Consider the following 18,607-nt stretch of genomic DNA (forward strand, 5'->3'; position numbering starts at 1 on the left):
GAATAACATGCCCATCAATATTATCAGACAAGAGATCTTTAACAATAGCAATATTAGGTTCTACTTTAATTTGCTCAGGGGGTACATAAGTTCTGATATTGCTTTTACGAACAACAATTGAAGCTTTAGCATGATCCTTTATTCTAACAAGGAAAGGTGGTTTCTCAACATAAGAAGTAGGAACAATAGGATCATTATAAGTGACAGTCTTTTCTTCAATTTTAATAGGTGCAACTACTTTTACTTCTATGGGAGGATGATATTTAAACCACTTCTCCTTAGGGAGATCAACATAAGTAGCAAAAGATTCACAGAAAGAAGCTACTATCTCAGAGTCAAGTCCATATTTAGTGCTAAACTTACGGAAAATATCGGTATCCATAAAAGATTTAACACAATCAAACTCAGGTGTCATACCTGACTCCTTACCTTTGTCGAGGTCCCAATCTTCAGAGTTGCATTTAACTCTATCCAATAAATTCCATCTGAATTCAATAGTCTTCATCATAAAAGAGCCAGCACAAGAAGTATCAAGCATGGTGCGATTGTTTTCAGAAAGCCGAGCATAAAAACTTTGCATAATTATTTCTCTCGAGAGCTCATGATTGGGGCATGAATATAACATTGATTTAAGCCTCCCCCAATCTTGAGCGATGCTTTATCCTTCGCGAGGCCAGAAATTATATATATAATTGCGATCACGATGAACAAGATGCATAGGGTAATACTTTTGATGAAATTCCAATTTCAATCTTTTATAGTCCCACGATCTCGTATCACATAGCCTATACCATATCAATGCGTATTCTTTCAAAGATAAAGGAAAAACCTTCTTCTTAGCAACATCATCGGATACACCTGCAGGCTTAAATAATCCACAAACTTCATCCACATATAATAAGTGCTCATCAGGATGCTTTGTTCCATCTCCTGTAAAAGGATTAGCGAGCAGTTTTTCCATTATACCCGAAGGAAATATAAAAGGAGTTTCATTTTCAATAGGTTCAGTAGGTTGAGGAGCAACTCTTTGCTCTACTGGACGGGGTGAAGATACCCGAACAAGCCCCTCAGAGAATTACTTTCCATAGTAACAAGTGACAGTAAATTTCAGCACACTATATAAATTTTTCCTTACCAAATTCCACCTACCAGAATCGCTACACTCCCCAGCAACGGCGCTAGAAAAGAGTCTTGATGACCCACAAGTATAGGGCATCTATCGTAGTCCTTTCGATAAGTAAGAGTGTCGAACCCAATGAGGAGCAGAAGGAAATGATAAGTGGTTTTCAACAAGGTATTCTCTGCAAGTACTGAAATAAGTGGTAACAGATAGTTTTGTAATAAGGTAAATTGTAACGAGCAACAAGTAACAAAAGTAAATAAGGTGCATCAAGGTGGCCCAATCCTTTTTGTAGCAAAGGACAAGCCGGAACAAACTCTTATAATAGGAAAAGCGCTCCCGAGGACACATGGGAATATCGTCAAGCTAGTTTTCATCACGTTCATATGATTTGCGTTCGATACTTTGATAATTTGATATGTGGGTGGACTGGTGCTTTGGTGTTGTTCTTACTTGAACAAGCATCCCACTTATGATTAACCTCTATTGCAAGCATCCGCAACTACAACAAAAGTATTAAGGTAAACCTAACCATAGCATGAAACATATGGATCCAAATCAGCCCCTTACGAAGCAATGCATAAACTAGGGTTTAAGCTTCTGTCACTCTAGCAACCCATTGTAACACCCCGGATGTAACTTTCCCAATTTGTACTCCAACTCTTGCCGTTTCCAGCGTTAAGTTATTTTATTTTCTCGGGTTCGGGTCTTTGTCTCCGTGTGTTGTTATCGTTGTCATCCATCTCATATCATGTCATCATGTGCATCGCATTTTCATACGTGTTCATCTCATGCATTCGAGCATTTTCCCCGTTGTCCATTTTGCATTCCGGCGCTTCGTTCTCCTCCGGTGGTCATTTCTAGCTTTCTTTCGTGTGTGGGGATTAAACATTTCCGGATTGGACCGAGACTTGCCAAGCGGCCTTGGTTTACTACCAGTAGACCGTCTGTCAAGTTTCGTATCATTTGGACTTCGTTTGATACTCCAACGGTTAACCGAGGGACCGAAAAGGACTCGTGTGTGTTGCAGCCCAACACCCCTCCAAGTTGGACCAAAACCCACCAAAAACCTCTCCATCATCTAGAGCGTTCGATCACGATCGTGTGGCCAAAAACCGCACCTCATTTCGACTCTCCTAGCTCCCTCTACCTCTATTTAAAGACCCCCACTCGAAATCACGGACGGAACCCTAGAAAAACTCCACCCGCCGCCGCCGGACGAAATCCTGCCGGCCGGACACGTCCGGATCCACCCCGCCGCCGCCACGTGTCGCCTCCTCATTCGTCGCCGCCTGCCCCACTTCGCCGGATCCGCCAGGGCCCGCGGGGCCCGTCCCCGGCCCTCCCGGCCCGCTCCCGGGCACAACCGCCCGCCGCCCTTCTCCTCCCGAGGCGGCGCCGCGCTCCGCCGCCTCCGCCGCGGATCCGCCACTCCGGCCGCCGCACGCCAAGGTCGAAGCTCGCCGCCCCGCCGCCGTTCTTCGCCGCCCCGCCGGCGCCTCCCTCCTCCGGCCAGATCCGGTCGAGGAGCGACCGGATCCGGCGACCTCGACCTCGCCGGCCGCCGACTTCGTCATCTCCGGTGAGCAGCGCCACCGCCTCGTTTTGCGTGCTGGGTCAAACCCTGGATCCGGAGGTCGAATTCTACTAAGTCCCCGATTTTTTCCAGTTTCAAGTGCCTATGTTCATCTTGTCGTAACTTTGCATACGTAACTCCATTTTTGGCATATAGCATATCAAAATGTTCATCTCAGAGAGTACATCATTTCATTACATTGCATCATTTTCACTTGAGATCATCTTGATGCCCGAAATGCTGTTAGAAGAGGGCTACTTGAGTTAATTGTCAGATCTGCTACTCCATTTAGATATTTGTCATTTTTGCCATGATTAATGTGTGCATGTTATGCCCATGAGTTCTACATATGTTTTGTTAAGGGTTTTGCCATCTTTCCAGAGGTGCAACCCATGTATTTTTGTGATGTGTGTGGCGACTAGTACAAGCTTGCAAAGTGGTGCACTTGGTAATTCTGATTTCAGGGACTTAGCAATTCCACTAAGTCCTTAATCTGTTTATCTCATGATGCCATATGTTCATGTTGTTTCCTAGTGATCCGTGCCTCTTTTGAGGATGATCAGTAAGTATGTTTTGTTAATCTTGTAGTTCTCTATCCATCCATGTCTTTATTTGCAATTATGGAGCACCCTAGCTTGAGTCAATCGATCTCTACTTTTACTACTTTGTGAATCTGGGCAGATTGTCAACTTGTTTGCAATTTTGCCGATGATGTTGTAGTTGATCCGTGCATGCTATGCTATTGTTCTTGCCATATCTAGCTTGCATTTTGTGTATTATTGATGGGTGTATGCTTAGATTATCATGACTTGCACCGTAGTGAGTGCATCGAGCTCGTAAACATGCCTACTTGATATCTGTTTTCAGCATGTTTCAGTTTTCACTAAGTCTGTGATCTGATTATGTTTTGCTATGTTCACATGCTTGCAATTATATTTTCTGATCCCTTTTGGCTCAAGGTCACTAAGGGACTTTTGTTAAGCTCTTTGAGTAGCCCCATGCCATGCTTTACTTTTCCATGTTCAGTTCCTATAGCATATAGTTTTGTTGCTCCGAAGTGTGCTACCTGATCTGAAATTCCAGACAAGTGTTAATGTCACTAAGTCTGAAATCTGTTTGCCATATGCATTTTTGCCATGCTTGTTTGAACCTGTTAATGGATGAATTGGCCATAGCTCAGTGCTAGACTTTTGTTAAGCATCTTGAATGCATCCCTGCCATGTATTTTGTTGTCATGTTTGGGTGCTGTAGCATGTATTTAGATGGCTACTTGCTGTAAATCGCAGACCGGTGTCATATTTGAATCGCTTGCCTTTTCCAAACCGTAACTCCGATTCCGGCGTTCTTTATATCGTTTTCAAGCGATTTCATCTCATCTTTCCAGTGGAACACTTGGCTTTCCAATTTGAGGCCAGGTTCATGCATTCCCTGTCACATCTTGCATATGCATCCCGCATCGCATCCCGCATAGCATATCATCTTTGCATCATCTTGTTTGATCCTTGCACGTGGTTGATTGTGTCCTTGTTGCTTGTTTGTCTTGTTTGGGTAGAGTCGGGAGACGAGTTCGCTAACGAGGAGCCCGTTGAGTTTGCTTTCGAGGATCCAGTCAACTCTGACAACTGTGCAGGCAAGATGATCATACCCTCGAAATCACTACTATCTTTGCTTTGCTAGATTGCTCGCTCTTTTGCTATGCCAATGCTACGATGCCTACCACTTGCTTTCAAGCCTCCCAAATTGCCATGTCAAACCTCTAACCCACCTTGTCCTAACAAACCGTTGATTGGCTATGTTACCGCTTTGCTCAGCCCCTCTTATAGCGTTGCTAGTTGCAGGTGAAGATTGGAGGCCGTTCCTTGTTGGAACATTTATTTTCTTGTTGGGATATCATTATATTATCTTGTTATCTTAATGCATCTATATACTTGGTAAAGGGTGGAAGGCTCGGCCTCTCGCCTAGTGTTTTGTTCCATTCTTGCCGCCCTAGTTTCCATCATATCGGTGTTATGTTCCCGGATTTTGCGTTCCTTACGCGGTTGGGTTATAATGGGAACCCCTTGACAGTCCGCCTTGAATAAAACTCTTCCAGCAATGCCCAACCTTGGTTTTACCATTTGCCACCTAGCCTTTTCCCTTGTGTTTCGCGGACTCAAGGGTCATCTTATTTTAAACCCCCGGGCCAGTGCTCCTCTGAGCGTTGGTCCAACCTAGAGCACCGTGCGGGGCCGTCCCTTGGCAACTTGGGTTACGTTGGCTCCCGTACGCTTAGCTTATCCGGTGTGCCCTGAGAACGAGATATGTGCAGCTCCTATCGGGATTTGTCGGCATAGCGGGTGGTGTTGCTGGACTTGTTTTACCATTGTCGGAGTTGTCTTGAAGTACCGAGGTACCGAGTCTGATCGGAACGTCTCGGGAGGAGGTCTATTCCTGCGTTGACCGTGAGAGCTTGTCATGGGCTAAGTTGGGACTCCCCTGCAGGGATTTGAACTTTCGAAAGCCGTGCCCGCGGTTATGGGCAGATGGGAATTTGTTAATGTCCGATTGTAGATAACTTGAACCTTAACTTAATTAAAATGAATCAACTGAGTGTGTTACCGTGATGGCCTCTTCTCGGCGGAGTCCGGGAAGTGGACACGGTGTTGGAGTAATGTTTGCGCAGGTTGTTCTCTAGTTTCTCGCTCGCGCTTTGCCTCCTCTTCTCGCTCTCTTTTGCGAACAGGATAGCCACCATATATGCTAGTCGCTTGCTGCAGCTCCACATATATTTACCTCGCCTTACCTATAAGCTTAAATAGTCTTGATCGCGAGGGTGCGAGATTGCTGAGGTCCTGTGGCTCACAGATTACTATTACACCAGATGCAGGGCCTGATGATTCCGCTCCCGGTGACGCGCTCGAGCTCAAGTGGGAGTTCGACGAGGACTCTCAACGTTACTATGTTTCCTTTCCTGATGATCAGTAGTGGTGCCCAGTTGGGGGTGATTGGGACCGTGTCGCTTGTTGGGTTATCTTTTATTTTGGCGCCGTAGTCGGGCCATGAGTGTTTGGTTGATGTAATGTTATTTATGTACTTGATTGATGTGGCGAGTGTAAGCCAACTATTGTTATCTCCCCTTTTATGATATATATTACATGGGATGTTGTGAAGATTGCCTAACTTGCGACATATACCTTCAATGCGATTATGCCTCTAAGTCGTGCCTTGACACGTGGGAGATATAGTCGCTTCGAGGGTGTTACACCCATCATCTACTTATTACTTCCCAATGCCTTCCTCTAGGCCCAAATAATGGTGAAGTGTTATGTAGTCGACGTTCACATAACACCACTAGAGGCTAGACAACATACATCTTATCAAAATATCAAACGAATACCAAATTCACATGACTACTAATAGCAAGACTTCTCCCTTGTCCTCAGGAACAAACGTAATTACTCACAAAGCATATTCATGTTCATAATCAGAGGGGTAATAATATGCATAAATGATCTGAACATATGATCTTTCACCAAATAAACCAACTAGCATCAACTACAAGGAGTAATCAACACTACTAGCAACCTACTAGCACCAATCCCGGACTTTGAGACAAGAATTGGATACAAGAGATGAACTAGGGTTTGGAGATGAGATGGTGCTGGTGAAGATGTTGATGGAGATTGCCATCTCCCGATGAGAGGAGCGTTGGTGATGACGATGGTGATGATTTCCCCCTCCCGGAGGGAAGTTTCCCCGGCAGAACAGCTCTGCCGGAGCTCTAGATTGGTTCCGCCTCGTGGCGGCGGAGTCTCATCCCGAAAGGTTGCTTCCTATTTTTTTCTCATCGAAAGACTTCATATAGGAGAAGATGGACGTCGGAGACCCACCAGGGGGCCCACGAGGTAGGGGCGCGCCCTGGTAGGGGGGCACGCCCCCCACCCTCGTGAGCAGGGTGTGGGCCCCCTGGACTTCATCTTTGGCGAGGATTTTTCTTTATTTATTTTAAGATATTCCGTGGAGTTTCAGGACTTTTGGAGTTGCACGGAATAGGTCTCTAATATTTGCTCCTTTTCCAGCCCCAGAATTCCAGCTGCCGGCATTCTCCCTCTTTATGTAAACCTTGTAAAATAAGAGAGAATAGCCATAAGTATTGTGACATAACGTGAAATAACAGCCCATAATGCAATAAATATCGATATAAAAGCATGATGCAAAATGGACATATCAAAAACTACTCCATTTCACGTGATGATTGGTTATGGTTTAGTTGATTTGGATCACGTGATCACTTAGATGATTAGAGGGATGTCTATCTAAGTGGGAGTTCTTAAGTAATATGATTAATTGAACTTAAATTTATCATGAACTTAGTACCTGATAGTATTTTGCATGTCTATGTTTGTTGTAGATAGATGGCTCGTGCTGTTGTTCCGTTGAATTCTAATGCATTCCTTGAGAAAGCAAAGTTGAAAGATGATGGTAGCAATTACACGGACTGGGTCCGTAACTTGAGGATTATCCTCATTGCTGCACAGAAGAATTACGTCCTGGAAGCACCGCTAGGTGCCAAACCTGCTGCAGGAGCAACACCAGATGTTATGAACGTCTGGCAGAGCAAAGCTGATGACTACTCGATAGTTCAGTGTGCCATGCTTTACGACTTAGAACCGGGACTTCAACAACGTTTTGAATGTCATGGAGCATATGAGATGTTCCAGGAGTTGAAGTTAATATTTAAAGCAAATGCCTAGATTGAGAGATATGAAGTCTCCAATAAGTTCTACAGCTGCAAGATGGAGGAGAATAGTTCTGTCAGTGAGCATATACTCAGAATGTCTGGGTATAACAATCACATGATTCAACTGGGAGTTAATCTTTTGGATGATAGCGTCATTAACAGAATTCTTCAATCACTGTCACCAAGCTACAAGAGCTTCGTGATGAACTATAACATGCAAGGGATGGATAAAACAATTCCTGAGCTCTTCGCAATGCTAAAGGTTGCAGAGGTAGAAATCAAGAAGGAGCATCAAGTGTTGATGGTCAATAAGACCACCAGTTTCAAGAAAAAGGGCAAATGGAAGAAGAAGAGGAACTTCAAAAAGAACAACAAACAAGTTGCTGCTGAAGAGAAGAAACCCAAGTCTGGACCTAAGCCTGAGACTGAGTGCTTCTACTGCAAGCAGACTGGTCACTGGAAGCGGAACTGCCCCAAGTATTTGGCGGATAAGAAGGATGGCAAGGTGAACAAAGGTATATGTGATATACATGTTATTGATGTGTACCTTACCAGAGCTCGCAGTAGCACCTGGGTATTTGATACTGGTTCTGTTGCTAATGTTTGCAACTCAAAACAGGGACTACGGATTAAGCGAACACTGGCTAAGGACGAGGTGACGATGCGCGTGGGAAATGGTTCCAAAGTCGATGTGATCGCCGTCGGCATGCTACCTCTACATCTATCTTCGGGATTAGTTTTAGACGTAAATAATTGTTATTTGGTGCCAGTGTTGAGCATGAACATTATATCTGGATCTTGTTTGATGCGAGATCGTTATTCATTTAAATCTGAGAATAGTGGTTGTTCTATTTATATGAGTAATATCTTTTATGGTCATGCACCCTTGAAGAGTGGTCTATTTTTACTGAATCTCGATAGTAGTGATACACATATTCATAATGTTGAAGCCAAAAGATGCAGAGTTGATAATGATAGTGCAACTTATTTGTGGCACTGCAATTTGGGTCATATTGGTGTAAAGCGCATGAAGAAACTCCATACTGATGGACTTTTGGAATCACTTGATTATGAATCACTTGGTACTTGCGAACCATGCTTAACTAAAACGCCGTTCTCCGGAACTATGGAGCGAGCAACTGATTTGTTGGAGATCATACATACTGATGTATGTGGTCCAATGAATGTTGAGGCTCGCGGCAGGTATCGTTATTTTCTCACCTTCACAGATGATTTAAGCATATATGGGTATATCTACTTAATGAAACATAAGTCTGAAACATTTGAAAAGTTCAAAGAATTTCAGAGTGAAGTTGAAAATCATCGTAACAAGAAAATAAAGTTTCTACGATCTGATCGTGGAGGAGTATATTTGAGTTACGAGTTTGGTCTACATTTGAAACAATGCGGAATAGTTTCGCAACTCACGCCACCCGGAACACCACAACATAATGGTGTGTCCAAACGTCGTAATCGTAATTTACTAGATATGGTGCGATCTATGATGTCTTTTACTAATTTACCGCTATCATTTTGGGGTTATGCTTTAGAGACGGCCGCATTCACGTTAAATAGGGCACCATCAAAATCCGTTGAGACGACACCTTATGAACTATGGTTTGGCAAGAAACCAAAGTTGTCGTTTCTTAAAGTTTGGGGCTGCGATGCTTATGTGAAAAAGCTTCAACCTGATAAGCTCGAACCCAAATCGGAGAAATGTGTCTTCATAGGATACCCAAAGGAAACTGTTGGGTACACCTTCTATCACAGATCTGAAGGCAAGACATTCGTTGCTAAGAATGGATCCTTTCTAGAGAAGGAGTTTCTCTCGAAAGAAGTGAGTGGGAGGAAAGTAGAACTTGATGAGGTAACAATACATGCTCCCTTATTGGAAAGTAGTTCATCACAGAAACCGGTTCATGTGACGTCTACACCAATCAGTGAGGAAGTTAATGATGATGATCATGAAACTTCAGATCAAGTTGTTACTGAACCTCGTAGGTCAACCAGAGTAAGATCCGCACCAGAGTGGTACGGTAATCCTGTTCTGGAGGTTATGTTACTAGACCATGACGAACCTACGAACTATGAGGAAGCGATGGTGAGCCCAGATTTTTCAAAATGGCTTGAGGCCATGAAATCTGAGATGGGATCCATGTATGAGAACAGAGTGTGGACTTTGGTTGACTTGCCCGATGATCGGCAAGCCATCGAGAATAAATGGATCTTCAAGAAGAAGACAGACGCTGACGGTAATGTTACTATCTATAAAGCTCGACTTGTTGCAAAAGGCTTTCGACAAGTTCAAGGGATTGACTACGATGAGACCTTCTCACCCGTAGTGATGCTTAAGTCTGTCCGAATCATGTTAGTAATTGCCGCATTTTATGATTATGAAATTTGGCAAATGGATGTCAAAACTGCATTCCTAAATGGATTTCTGGAAGAAGAGTTGTATATGATGCAACCGGAAGGTTTTGTCGATCCAAAGGGAGCTAACAAAGTGTGCAAGCTCCGGCGATCCATTTATGGACTGGTGCAAGCCTCTCAGAGTTGGAATAAATGTTTTGATAGTGTGATCAAAGCAGATGGTTTTATACAGACTTTTAGAGAAGCCTGTATTTACAAGAAAGTGAGTGGGAGCTCTGTAGCATTTCTGATATTATATGTGGACGACATATTGTTGATTGGAAATGATATAGAATTTCTGGATAGCATTAAAGGATATTTGAATAAGAGTTTTTCAATGAAAGACCTCGGTGAAGATGCTTATATATTGGGCATCAAGATCTATAGAGATAGATCGAGACGCTTAATTGGACTTTCACAAAGCACATACCTTGACAAAGTTTTGAAGAATTTCAAAATGGATCAAGCAAATAAAGGGTTCTTGCGTGTGTTACAAGGTGTGAAGTTGAGTAAGACTCAATGCCCAACCACTGTAGAAGATAGAGAGAAAATGGAAGATGTTCCCTATGCTTCAGCCATAGGCTCTATCATGTATGCAATGCTGTGTACCAGACCTGATGTGTGCCTTACTATTTGTTTAGCAGGGGGAACCAAAGTAATCCAGGAGTGGATCACTGGACAGCGGTTAAGAACATCCTGAAATACCTGAAAAGGACAAAGCATATGTTTCTCGTTTATGGAGGTGACAAAGAGCTCATCGTAAATGGTTACGTCGATGCAAGCTTTGACATTCATCCGGACGATTCTAAATCGCAAACCGGATACGTGTTTTTATTAAATGGTGGAGTTGTCAGTTGGTGCATTTCTAAACAAAGCGTCGTAGTGGGATCTACATGTGAAGCAGAGTACATAGCTGCTTCGGAAGCAGAAAATGAAGGAGTCTGGATGAAGGAGTTCATATCCGATCTAGGTGTCATACCTAGTGCATCGGGTCCAATGAAAATCTTTTGTGACAATACTGGTGCAATTGCTTTGGCAAAGGAATCCAGATTTCACAAGAGAACCAAGCACATCAAGAGACGCTTCAACTCCATCCGGGATCAAGTCCAGGTGGGAAACATAGATATTTGCAAGATACATACGGATCTAAATGTTGTAGACCCGTTGACTAAGTCTCTTCCACAAGCAAAACATGATCAGCACCAAGGCTCCATGGGTGTTAGAATCATTATTGTGTAATCTAGATTATTAACTCTAGTGCAAGTGGGAGACTGAAGGAAATATGCCCTAGAGGCAATAATAAAGTTATTATTTATTTCCTTATATCATGATAAATGTTTATTATTCATGCTAGAATTGTATTAACCGGAAACATGATACTTGTGTGAATACATAGACAAACAGAGTGTCACTAGTATGCCTCTACTTGACTAGCTCGTTGATCAAAGATGGTTATGTTTCCTAGCCATAGACAAAGAGTTGTCATTTGATTAATGGGATCACATCATTAGGAGAATGATGTGATTGACTTGACCCATTCTGTTAGCTTAGCACTTGATCGTTTAGTATGTTGCTATTGCTTTCTTCATGACTTATACATGTTCCTATGACTATGATATTATGCAACTCCTGTTTACCGGAGGAACACTTTGTGTGCTACCAAACATCACAACGTAACTGGGTGATTATAAAGGTGCTCTACGGGTGTCTCCAAAGGTACTTATTGGGTTGGCGTATTTCGAGATTAGGATTTGTCACTCCGATTTTCGGAGAGGTATCTCTGGGCCCACTCGGTAATACACATCACTTAAGCCTTGGAAGCATTGTAACTAATGAATCAGTTGTGGGATTATGTATTACGGAACAAGTAAAGAGACTTGCCAGTAACGATATTGAACTAGGTATTGCGATACCGACGATCGAATCTCGGGCAAGTAACATACCGATGACAAAGGGAACAACATATGTTGTTATGCGGTTTGACCGATAAAGATCCTCGTAGAATATGTGGGAGCCAATATGAGCATCCAGGTTCCGCTATTGGTTATTGACCGGAGACGTATCTCGGTCATGTCTACATAGTTCTCGAACCCGTAGGGTCCGCACGCTTAAAGTTTGATGACAGTTATATTATGAGTTTATGTGTTTTGATGTACCAAAGGTATTTCGGAGTCTCGGATGTGATCACGGACATAACGATGAGTCTCAAAATGGTTGAGACGTAAAGATCGATATATTGGACGACTATGTTCGGACACCGGAATGGTTTCGGGGAGTTTCGGGCATATACCAGAGTACCGGGGGGTTACCGGAACCCCCCGGGGAGACTAATGGGCCTATTGGGCCCTAGTGGAGAAGAGGAGGGGCGGCCAAGGGCAGCCGCGCGCCCCCTTCCCCCCCAGTCCGAATTGGACAAGGAGGGGGGCGCCCCCCTTTCCTTTCCCCCCCTCTCGCCTTCCCTCTCCTCTCCTACTCCCACATCAAAGGGGGAGTCCTACTCCCGGTGGGAGTAGGACTCCTCATGGGGCGCGCCTAGGGTGGCCGGCCCCCTCCCCCTCCTCCACTCCTTTATATACGGGGAGGGAGGCACCCCTTAGAGGGACAACAATTGATCTCTTGGATCTTTTAGCCGTGTGCGGTGCCCCTCTCCACCATAATCCACCTCGATAATATCGTAGTGGTGCTTAGGCGAAGCCCTGCGATGGTAGAACATCAACATCGTCACCACGCCGTCGTGCTGACAGAACTCTCCCTCAAAGCTCAACTAGATCGGAGTTCGAGGGATGTCATCAAGTTGAACGTGTGCAGAACTCAGAGGTGCCGTGCGTTTGGCACTTGATCGGTTGGATCGTGAAGACGTACGACTACATCAACCGCGTTGTGCTAACACTTCCGCTTTCGGTCTACGAGGGTACGTGGACATACTCTCCCCTCTCGTTCCTATGCATCACTATGATCTTGCATGTGCGTAGGAATTTTTTTGAAATTACTACGTTCCCCAACAGGTGCCAGCTCGTCATCGGCCGCGTCCTCCATTAGGACGTCCACACAACGGGCCTCCGTCTGTCAGCCGGCTGCAAATGGCGGCGATCTCCTGTTTTTGCTCGAACGAGAGGCTGTCCAAGACGGCTTTGGAATTCAAGGAGGCCATGGCGGGCATGATTCAGAGAGGAGGAAGGGAGCGAATGATGATCGATGCAGCTATGGCTGGTCCTGCAGCTTATATAGCGGGTTAATGGCAGGGCAACGGCCGAGGTGATTGATAGTGGGCGGCAGACGGACGAACGGGTGGCATCGGCTCACCATTCCTCAGTAACTGCACACATGTTTAAAGTAGGCAGGCGGATGAACATGTTGTTTGTTTGAACGTGGGGCAGTCGCATGCACCGGGAAGGGTGACGCTCTCGGCTAGTACGTCATTGTAGTTCTGGAGCTTTGTGAAAGGTTGTGTTGATGTGAGTCGACATGAATGTAGCATTGGTGCTCTGGAGCGGCGGTGACCTTTTTGGGCGGGAACGCGCGCAGGTGCGGGACAGGCTTTTTGGCAGACCGGGTTAGTCAGATGCGGGCGTGGCAGCGGTCCGGGCCCTCCCAAGCCCCTGCCCTCCTAGTTTGTCTCTGGTTTGTAGGAAAAGTGCTTCCGGGCCGTCCAACGGACCGATGCAGGCCTCCCATTGGATGGCAAGACACGTCCGGGTTGTTCGGTGTAGTGCAGGCCGTTTGAAGGTCGGTGTTGGAGATGCCCTTACTGCTTATCAAAACACAGTTTATACTAAGCCATTAGACACCTCGAGCTGGAGTATTTCTCTACCCTAGTGCAAAAGATCAATAATGCTAAACCTACCACACGGATTACTTGCTTTTAACATACTCTCCTTTCTCTGCCCTAGTCCAAAAGATCAATAATGCTAAACTTACCACACGGATTACTTGCTTTTAACATAATGGGAGGAGGATGGTGCCGGCTCGTCATCGGCCGCGTCCTCCATTGGGACGTCAACACAGCCGGTCTCCGTCTGTCAGCCGGCTGAAATGGCGGCGATCTCCTGTTTTTGCCCGAACGAGAGGCTGTCCAAGACGGCTTTGGAATTCGAAGAGGCCATGGCGGGCATGATTCAGAGAGGAGGAAGGGAGCGGATGATGATGGATGCATCTATGGCTGGGCCTGCGGCTTATATAGCAGGTTGATGGCAGGGCAACGACCGAGGTGATTAATAGTGGGCGGCAGACGGACGAACGTGTGGCATCAGCTCACCATTCCTCAGTAACTGCACACATGTTTAAAGTAGGCAGGCGGATGAACATGTTGTTTGTTTGAACGTGAGGCAGTCGCATGCACCGGGAAGGGTGGCACTCTCGGCCAGTGCGTCGTTGTAATTCTGGAGCATTGTGAAAGGTTGTGTCGATGTGAGCCAACACGAATGCAGCACTAGTGCTCTGGAGCGGCGGTGACCTTTTTGGGCGGGAACGCGCACAGGTGTGGGACAGGCTTTTTGGCGGACCAGGATAGTCAGACGCGGGCGTGGCAGCGGCCCGGGCCCTCCCAAGCCCCCGCCCTCCTAGTTTGTCTCTGGTTTGTAGGAAAAGTGCTTTCGGACCGTCGAACGGACCGATGCAGGCCCCCGTTGGATGGCAAAACATGTCCGGGCTGTTTGGTGCAGTGCAGGCCGTTTGAAGGTCGGCGTTGGAGATGCCCTTACTGCTTATCAAAACACAGTTTATCCTAAGCCATTAGACACCTCGAGCTGGAGCATTTCTCTGCCCTAGTCCAAAATATCAATAATGCTAAACCTACCACACAGATTACTTGCTTTTAACAAACTCTCGTTTCTCTGGCCTAGTCCAAATGATCAATAATGCTAAACCTACCACACGGATTACTTGCTTTTAACATACAGGGAGGAGGGTGGTGCCGGCTCGTCATCGGCCTCGTCCTCCATTGGGACATCCACACAGTCGGCCTCCGTTTGTCAGCCGGCTGAAATGGTGGCGATCTCCTGTTTTACCTCGAACGGGAGGTTGTCCAAGACGGCTTTGGAATTCGAGGAGGCCATGGCGGGCATGATTCAGAGAGGAGGAAGGGAGTGGATGATGATGGATGCAGCTATGGCTGGGCCTGTGGCTTATATAGCGGGTTGATGGCAGGGCAACGGCCGAGGTGATTAATAGTGGGCGGCAGACGGACGAACGGGTGGCATCGGCTCACCATTCCTTAGTAACTGCACACATGTTTAAAGTAGGCAGGCGGATGAACATGTTGTTTGTTTGAACGTGGGGCAGTCGCATGCACTAGGAAGGGTGACACTTTGGCCAGTGCGTCGTTGTAATTCTGGAGCATTGTGAAAGGTTGTGTCGATGTGAGCCAACATGAATGCAGCACTGGTGCTCTAGAGCGGCGGTGATCTTTTTGGGTAGGAACGCGCGCATGTGTGGGACATGCTTTTTGGCAGACCAGGTTAGTCAGACGCGGGCGTGGCAGCGGTCCGGGCCCTCCCAAGCCCCCGCCCTCCTAGTTTGTCTCTGGTTTGCAGGATTAGTGCTTCCGGACCGTCGAACGGACCGATGGAGGCCCCCGTTGGATGGCAAAACACGTCCGGGCTGTTCGGTGCAGTGAAGGCCGTTTGAAGGTCGGTGTTGGAGACGCCCTTACTGCTTATGAAAACACAGTTTATCCTAAGCCATTAGACACCTCGAGCTAGAGCATTTCTCTGCCCTAGTCCAAAAGATCAATAATGCTAAACCTACCACACGGATTACTTGCTTTTAACATAGTCTCCTTTCTCTGCCCTAGTCCAAAAGATCAATAATGCTAAACCTACCACACGGATTACTTGCTTTTAACATAATGGGAGGAGGGTGGTGCTGGCTCGTCATCGGCCGCATCCTCCATTGGGACATCCACACAGCCGGCCTCCGTCTGTCAGCCGGCTGAAATGGCGGCGATCTCCTGTTTTTGCCCGAACGAGAGGCTGTCCAAGACGGCTTTGGAATTCAAGGAGGCCATGGTGGGCATGATTCAGAGAGGAGGAAGGGAGCGGATGATGACGGATGCATCTATGGCTGGGCCTGCGGCTTATATAGCAGGTTGATGGCAGGGCAACGGCCGAGGTGATTAATAGTGGGTGGCAGACGGACGAACGGGTGGCATCGGCTCACCATTCCTCAGTAACTGCACACATGTTTAAAGTAGGCAGGCGGATGAACATGCTGTTTGTTTGAACGTGAGGCAGTCGCATGCACCGGGAAGGGTGGCGCTCTCGGCCAGTGCGTCGTTGTAATTCTGGAGCGTTGTGAAAGGTTGTGTCGATGTGAGCCAACACGAATGCAGCACTAGTGCTCTAGAGCGGCGGTGACCTTTTTGGGCGGGAACGCGCACAGGTGTGGGAGAGGCTTTTTGGCGGACCAGGATAGTCAGACGCGGGCGTGGCAGCGGCCCGGGCCCTCCCAAGCCCCCGCCCTCCTAGTTTGTCTCTGGTTTGTAGGAAAAGTGCTTCCGGACCGTCGAACGGACTGATGCAGGCCCCCGTTGGATGGCAAAACATGTCTGGGCTGTTCGGTGCAGTGCAGGCCGTTTGAAGGTCGGTGTTGGAGATGCCCTTACTGCTTATCAAAACACAGTTTATCCTAAGCCATTAGACACCTCGAGCTGGAGCATTTCTCTGCCCTAGTCCAAAATATCAATAATGCTAAACCTACCACACGGATTACTTGCTTTTAACATACTGGGAGGAGGGTGGTGCCGGCTCGTCATCGGCCGCGTCCTCCATTGGGACGTCCACACAGTTGGCCTCCGTTTGTCAGCCGGCTGAAATGGTGGCGATCTCCTGTTTTACCTCGAACGGGAGGTTGTCCAAGAAGGCTTTGGAATTCAAGGAGGCCATGGCGGGCATAATTTAGAGAGGAGGAAGGGAGTGGATGATGATGGATGCAGCTATGGCTGGGCCTGCGGCTTATATAGCGGGTTGATGGCAGGGCAACAGCCGAGGTGATTAATAGTGGGCGACAAACGGACGAACGGGTGGCATCGGCTCACCATTCCTCAGTAACTGCACACATGTTTAAAGTAGGCAGGCGGATGAACATGTTGTTTGTTTAAACGTGGGGCAGTCGCATGCACCGGGAAGGGTGACGCTCTCGGCCAGTGCGTCGTTGTAATTCTGGAGCGTTGTGAAAGGTTGTGTCGATGTGAGCCAACATGAATGCAGCACTGGTGCTCTGGAGTGGCGGTGACCTATTTGAACGGGAACGCGTGCAGGTATGAGACATGCTTTTTGGCGGACCAGGTTAGTCAGGCGCGGGCGTGGCAGCGGTCCGGGCCCTCACAAGCCCCCGCCCTCCTAGTTTGTCTTTGGTTTGCAGGAAAAGTGCTTCCGGACCATCGAACGGACCGATGCAGGCCCCCGTTGGATGGCAAAACACGTCCAGGCTGTTCGGTGCAGTGCATGCCGTTTGAAGATCGGTGTTGGAGATGCCCTTACTGCTTATCAAAACACAGTTTATCCTAAGCCATTAGACACCTCGAGCTGGAGAATTTCTCTGCCCTAGTCCAAAAGATCAATAATGCTAAACTTACCACAAGGATTACTTGCTTTTAACATACTCTCTCCCCCCCCCACCCCCATTAATCCTAAACCAACTTGAACTAGAAAAATGAAATTGGTCTAGTTCTGGTGATGTTAATTACATAAACTATGTTTGATAAATAATAGTGTTTTATGTGTTCTTGAGTTATTATGTATGAAATTGTGTTAATGATATATTATTTCTCCTAATTAACTTCAACTAGAACAATGAAAGATGCTTAGACATAATACTAGTAGACTCACAATATATAAATCACATACACACACAGGCTCAACGACGGGCGTGGCGTGCCGCCGGTCATTTTGCCTTGTAAGGCCTTCTTTGGTTTGGAGGATTTTTGTAGGAATTTCATAGGATAGGATTTTTATAGGAAAAATTCCTTTAGAGCCCTTTGGTTTGTAGGAACGGAATCCTATTCCTATGGAGGAATTCTTCCTATCCTCCACATTTTATAGGAAAATAAACATAGGATTCACTTCATATGATTTTTTCCATTGAGTCTAGCCTAATGTTTATTTTCCTATGAAATGTGGAGGATAGGAAAAATTCCTCCATAGGAATAGGATTCCGTTCCTACAAACCAAAGGGCTCTAAAGGAATTTTTCCTATAAAAATCCTATCCTGTGAAATTCCTACAAAAATCCTCCAAACCAAAGAAGGCCTTACAAGGCAAAATGGCCGGCGACACGCCACGCCCGTCGTTGAGCCTGTGTGTGTATGTGATTTATATATTGTGAAGTAAGATAAGGAGTGGTGGTGGCAATGAGGTCCAGCTGGTTGCAAAGAGGTCCATACATGCATACACTCATCCATATAAACACATGCACACACATTCTATCCCTATGAGTATCTTTGAGAGACTAAGCCGGCATATTATCTTGAGATTTATGAAGTCATTGTATGCGTCTCATCGTGGACGGGAACGCCTCCTCCCACTGAGAACGCGTCGTCGGAAATCCTGAAATAAATCCAGGAATAATGCAAGCATCAGGACTTGAACTCTGGTGGACTGAAGATACCACTGTCCCTCTAACCATTCAAGCACAGATTGGTTCGCATTTTTGAAAATATCTGTGCCAGCAAGGAACCTGATTTATTTTATGGGAAAAGCTCTCTTCACCCGACCGATCACTCGCGCCGCATCCGCCAGCTCCGCGTCCGTCGTCGCCTGTTGATCGGACAGACGACAGCCCCCCTT

This window comes from Triticum urartu, chromosome 7 (genome assembly GCF_003073215.2).
Source record: "Triticum urartu cultivar G1812 chromosome 7, Tu2.1, whole genome shotgun sequence".
NCBI lineage: Eukaryota > Viridiplantae > Streptophyta > Magnoliopsida > Poales > Poaceae > Triticum > Triticum urartu.